The following is a 6,341-nucleotide window of genomic DNA, read 5'->3' as shown; positions in this document are numbered from 1 at the left end:
CACTTCTCCTCAACCCCCCCCCTTCACTTCTCCTCAACCCCCCCCCCTTCACTTCTCCTCAACCCCCCCCCCTTCACTTCTCCTCAACCCCCCCCCCTTCACTTCTCCTCAACCCCCCCCCCCTTCACTTCTCCTCAACCCCCCCCCCTTCACTTCTCCTCAACCCCCCCCTTCACTTCTCCTCAACCCCCCCCCCCCTCACTTCTCCTCGTTGGCTTGGCTGCCATCACAGACTTCAGACTTACGGTATTTTGTATCAGAATATTGTTTTGGTTTGATCGATTTGATTTATTTAACTTAATATTTGCTATATAAATTAGATCTCATTAAATTAAGAGGCAAACTACCAAGGGTAAGTTGTTGTCATTGTAATGCATGGAACGGAATGAGGAATGGTATGAAACACGTGTGTTTGCCCGTCCTCCGATTTCTACATCCACCAGCCTCCCCTGGTATCCCAGCCACCTGCCTGCCACTGTGCTGTAGCTAATGGAAGCTGATGAGGAGGACCAGGTCTGTTTTGTATTCCAGGACTCTCTCTCTCTCACTCTCTCACTCACTCACTCACTCACTCACTCACTCACTCACTCACTCACTCACTCACTCACTCACTCACTCACTCACTCACTCGCTCCCAGAAACACTAACCACACAGCGTGCTGTAATACAGGCGGTCTCCCATACCGGATTAAAACCATGATTTCACCAACAGAGTGGATTTGCAGTGGACATGATGTGTATGTTTTGCCAGGAGCGGGAGGAAGGGGGGTGAGGGGAGGGTGGTGGAGGAGGAGAGGGCGGGGATGTGGGGGGGGGGTGACCATATATGGCAGTGGAGGCTGGTGGAGGTAGAAATCGGAGGACGGGCTCATTGTTGTAATGCATGCATGGCAATAAGCCCGTCCTCAGATTTCTACCTCCACCAGCCTCCCCTGGGGGACCATATAAGGGTGCATCTCATCCCGAATCACCTGAAGGCTCCAGGGGGATTGGGCTGCCATCACTTGAACCAAAACAAAGTCGTTTTCTTCCCCTTCGACTGATGCCTCCAGCACACGCATGATAGATAGTGTTATTTACCCCGCGCGGTAACATCTGGTTTCTAGCTTCTCGCGAGGCTCAGCGCGATGCGGACCAGCACATACAGCACACCTCACCGGGCTTGGCTGTGGTTCCATAGGCTACGAGATTTATGGGGGAGGCTTATAGCACTCGGCTGTGTTTGGGATAGCATTGCCCCGGCTCTGTCACACACACACACACACACACACACACACACACACACGCATGCGCACATACACCCCCCTTCGGCCCTCAAACAGAAAAAAGTGTCCCCCTTTTCTCTGTTTCTCTCGCTCTGTCAGTGTACAGTAGTTGGAGGCCATTCTCTTCCTGCTCATATTCTGTTGACAAAAATGTGGACAGTTTGGTTTTTCTAGGCCCACCATCTCTCTCTCTCTCTCTCTCTCTCTCTCTCACTCCACATTGCCCCCTCCTCTTCTTATCTACCTACCTCTCTCTCCTCATCCCTCCCTCTCTCTCTCTCTCTCCTCATCCCTCCCTCCCTCTCTCTCTCTCTCTCCTCATCCCTCCCTCCCTCCCTCCCTCTCTCTCTCTCCTCATCCCTCCCTCCCTCCCTCCCTCCCTCCCTCTCTCTCTCTCCTCATCCCTCCCTCCTTCCCTCCCTACCTCTCTCTCCTCATCCCTCCCTCCTTCCCTCCCTCTCTCTCTCTCCTCATCCCTCCCTCCCTCCCTCCCTCCCTCTCTCTCCTCATCCCTCCCTCCTTCCCTCCCTCTCTCTCTCTCCTCATCCCTCCCTCCCTCCCTCCCTCCCTCCCTCCTTCCCTCCTTACCTCTCTCTCCTCATCCCTCCCTCCTTCCCTCCCTCTCTCTCTCTCCTCCACCTCCCCATTAGCAGAGCAGACTGCAGTGAATGTGGGAAAATTAGTTCCCAGTAGGTGTGTGTGTGTGTGTATGTGTGTGTATGTGTGTGTGTGTGTGTGTGTGTATGTGTCTGTGTTTATCCGTGTGTCTCTCTGTGTGTGTGTGTCTTTATGTGTGTGTGTGTGTGTGTGTGTGTGTGTGCGTGCGTGTGTGTCTCTGTGTGTGTGTGTGTCTAGCTCTGCGGATTCTCACCAGGTTGCCAATGCAGGCAGGCTGACACCCATGAGCATGGGAAAGGTAACAACTCACACCCTGAGGCCTGTCAGCGGTGCTTGGTGGAGGGCGGCGTGCTCACAGCCTTGAGGAGTCGACATGGTAACATGCCTCTGGAACATTCACATTCCTCCTCTCCATTGACAACAGCCCTGCATGGGGCCTATTCCAGAGTGCAGGGAAGACCACCACAGGCCGCCAATTAATATTTAGACAAGCTAAACTTGGATATAGGATTTCGGGAGTGTTTAGTTAGTTGTCAAGGACACCCGACTATCTTGTGAATTCATAAGTAGTATTTTATGAATCCTGCTTTCTGGGACGGCAGCGTTGAGTTGGAGTCGGTAACAAGAGCAACAACTTGTGAGACTCCTGCTCCAGCTCAGCCAGCCACCCAGGACACACACACACACACACACACACACACACACACACACACACACACACACACACACACACACACACACACACATACACACACACACATGCGCGCAGAGACACATACACACACACACACACACACACACACACACACACACACAGACACACACAGTGACACACACACACACACACACACACACACACACACACACACAGACACACACAGCCGCCGCTGCCTATATAGGCCCTTTGTATTCCCTGACATAAAGATTTATTATGTAAACATTACCGCTCCGAAAAATACATATTGAAACAATTTTTGGACAAACATGGAGACAAAGTGAGCGTCCAGCACTGTCACGGGAGCGTGGAGCTGTGGGCGGGCGTGGTGAGGTTTGGGGGGGAGCCACCAGCGCATTAGTAAGAGCCGTGAAGAGGTGAGCAGGGACGGGTGACGGGTGACGGGTGACGGGGGACGGGGGACGGGGGGCGGGGGGCGGGGGGGGGGGGGGCGGGGGGGGGGGACGGGGGGGGGGGACGGGGGGGGGGGACGGGGGGCGGGGGGGACGGGGGACGGGGACGGGGGACGGGGGACGGGGGGCGGGGGGCGGGGGACGGGGGGCGGGGGGACGGGACGGGACTGTCAGAAGAGAAAGAAAAAGGAGGGGAGAAATAATTAAAAAGCTGCCAGAGCCTTCTCCTCAGTGGAAACGAGGTCTATAGTGAACAGTGATGAAAGTCATGGAAACGGACAATCGGAGAGAGAGACACACACACAGGTGACAGGTGAAAGCCAGACAGGGGAATGGAGATACCTGGGAAGGGCAGGGTGGATGGAGATACCTGGGAAGGGCAGGGTGGATGGGGTGAAACCTGCATCACAGTGTCTGCTCGTATAACAGGCACCACATTTAAAAAAAAAAAACACTTGTGTTTTCAGCCAGCGAAGGGACTAAGGTTGTCACCTGAGCTCGCCGACCCGTACCTCGTTAGGGAGTGCAGGACAAAGGTTTTGGAGGTTGCCCAGTAAACCCTCTCAACATGGCTTTTGGGTCTTATTTGGCAATGGAAAATGTAAAAACATGTAGAATTTATTTTGCTCAGTGGACCTAATACTCTGGGCAGCTTACATCATTCAAGACATTAAATCATGTATGAACAATATTTCTCTAAATCATACCCATATGTATATAAGGTATATGTGTGATGTTTATATATATATATATGTATATAAGTGTGTGTGTGCGTGCACGTGCGTGTGTGTGTGTGTGTGTGTGTGTGTGTGTGTGTGTGTGTGTGTGTGTGTATGGGTGAAATATAACTCATTATGGTCATGGTTAGCCTATGAATTCTAAAATAGCACATGTTCATACAGTACCTGTTGACAATGGCAGCGTACGGCTGGCGTTCCCTCTTCTATGTTCTCTGGTACAATAACAGCATATTGTAATATCCCGGATCTTGAGGACTGGGTTGGAACCTCCCAGGTTAGTTTGTACATACTGTGTTTTTCATTCATTGGAGTATCGATTCATCAACCTCACTGAAATGGACGCAGCACAACGGAAATGACATGTTCTTGGCTTTTCGACTTCCCCATGACATTACTCATGAGTTAAAGAGTTGTATTTATTTCCAGAAAAACGCAGAGCCTGAATGAAACCTCACTATGTGTTTGTTCAGTGACTTCGACTCTGTTTGTACACCAACAATAAGTCGACCGCCTATTGAATTTTCTCACAAAACGCCGGTTCTCATTGCGGAACCATCAGGGGAGCTGGAGGAGCCAATTGTAATTCACAGCCGAGGGCTCGAAAACAAGCGATCCATGTGTTTTTCACAAAGGACACATAGGTGAAACTCAACATTCCTGACTTTTTTTTTTGGGAGAGTGAGTGAGTGAATGGTATTTGGGGGGGGGGGGACATGTCGGCCCGTCGTCCCCGGAAAGACAATTTACAGCCCGGCCCTGGGAATTCCAATTCCACATGCTCCAGATCTGGGAATCTGGGAGTGGAAAAGCCGGAGCAATGAACAACCATGGCATTTTTATCTTGATTGCCAGATAAAACAGTATCTGTTGCCCATAAAGCTGTTCATGAGAGTCTTTAGCAGGAGGCACTTTACCCTCCTCTTGCTTTCTGTTCTCTGATAAAACTTCACCCAAACACAGCGTCATTAAGGAGACCAATAAAACACACAGAGACACAGCGCCTGGGAAAGAGATGCACTCCTCTCCTCTCCTCTCCCTCTCTCTTTCTCTCTCTCTCTCTCTCTCTCCATACGTCTGTCTCTATCCCTCTCTCTCTCTCTCTTTCCCAGGGCACCACCCCTCTCTCTTTCCCAGTGCACCCCAGGATCCAGGCACCCAGGCTGGCAGGCACACCTAGCAGGCCAGGCCAGGCCAGGCCAGGGGAACGGGGGGCGGAGAGGGGGAGGAGAGGGGGAGAAGGACCTCTGGAACTCTGGTTATCCTCAGTGGAGAAATACTGGAGATGTTTCCCACCACAACACACGCACAGGCCGACAGACAGACAGACAGACAGTCAGACAGACAGACAGACAGACACAGACATGCAGACAGACAGACAGACAGACAAACAGACAGACACACACACAGACACACACACAGGCTGACAGACATACAGATCTACAGACAGACAGATAGACAGACAGGCAAGCAGACAGGCAGACAGACAGGCAAGCAGACAGACAGGGTTCAGCTCCCTCCTTCTCTCCTGTGGACAACATTGTAGCTGTATGCCTCTGATAGAGCAGGTATGGGTGGCTGTGGTAAGGCTCTCTGTCTTGTGTGTGTGTGTGTGTGTGTGTGTGTGTGTGTGTGTGTGTGTGTGTGTGTGTGTGTGTGTGTGTGTGTGTGTGTGAGTGTGAGTGAGAGAGAGAGAGAGAGAGAGAGATTGGCATTGGCCTGAGATGATTGGCATGTCAAAGAGGACGGCAGTCTTCCTGATGGCCTCCCTGTCGAGGGTACTGCTGTTAGTGGTAACAACCTGGCCTGGAGGCAGTGGGGAGGAGGGGGAGGCAGGGGGGAGGCAGTGGGGAGGAGGGGGAGGCAGTGGGGAGGAGGGGGAGGCAGGGGGGAGGAGGGGGAGAACGCTTTCTCAGGTACGGTGCCCAAACATGACGGCTTGTTTACCTGTCGACTTGTTGCTTTTGTCTCGCCCTCCCGTGAGAGACAAAGGAGAGAGAGCATTAGCTCCCCCCACACAGGACCACCAGTGTTGCCTGTGTGTGTCTGTGTGTGTGTGTGTGTGTGTGTGTGTGTGTGTGTGTGTGTGTGTGTGTCTGTAAGAGAGTGTTTCTTTGGCTGTGTGTGTGTGTGTGTGTGTGTCTGTGTGTGTGTGTGTGTGTGTGTGTGTGTGTGTGTCTGTAAGAGAGTGTTTCTTTGGCTGTGTGTGTGTGTGTGTGTGTGTGTGTGTGTGTGTGTGTCTGTAAGAGAGTGTTTCTTTGGCTGTGTGTGTCTTTGTGTGGCCCGTGCGTGTGTGTATTTGTTGCTGGGTGTGTTTGTGTACACATGCATACATGTGTGACTAATTCGTTTTCAGGACAGACAATGATGAGTGTGTGGAGTTGGACTGAGGGTGGTGTGTGTGTGTGTGTGTGTGTGTGTGTGTGTGTGTGTGTGTGTGTGTGTCGGTGGCGGTGGCGGTGGCGGTGGCGGGGGTAGGCAGTCATTTATACAGTAAATTGAGCGCTGTCAGTTATACAAAACATATACTGTGCGGCATGTCTGTGAGTCTCCTGACAGGATGCAGCGTCATGCCGAGTGAATGTGGACAATG

Source organism: Argentina silus, assembly GCF_951799395.1.
Source record: "Argentina silus genome assembly, chromosome: 2".
Lineage (NCBI taxonomy): Eukaryota > Metazoa > Chordata > Actinopteri > Argentiniformes > Argentinidae > Argentina > Argentina silus.
Note: the sequence above shows the minus strand (reverse complement) of the source record.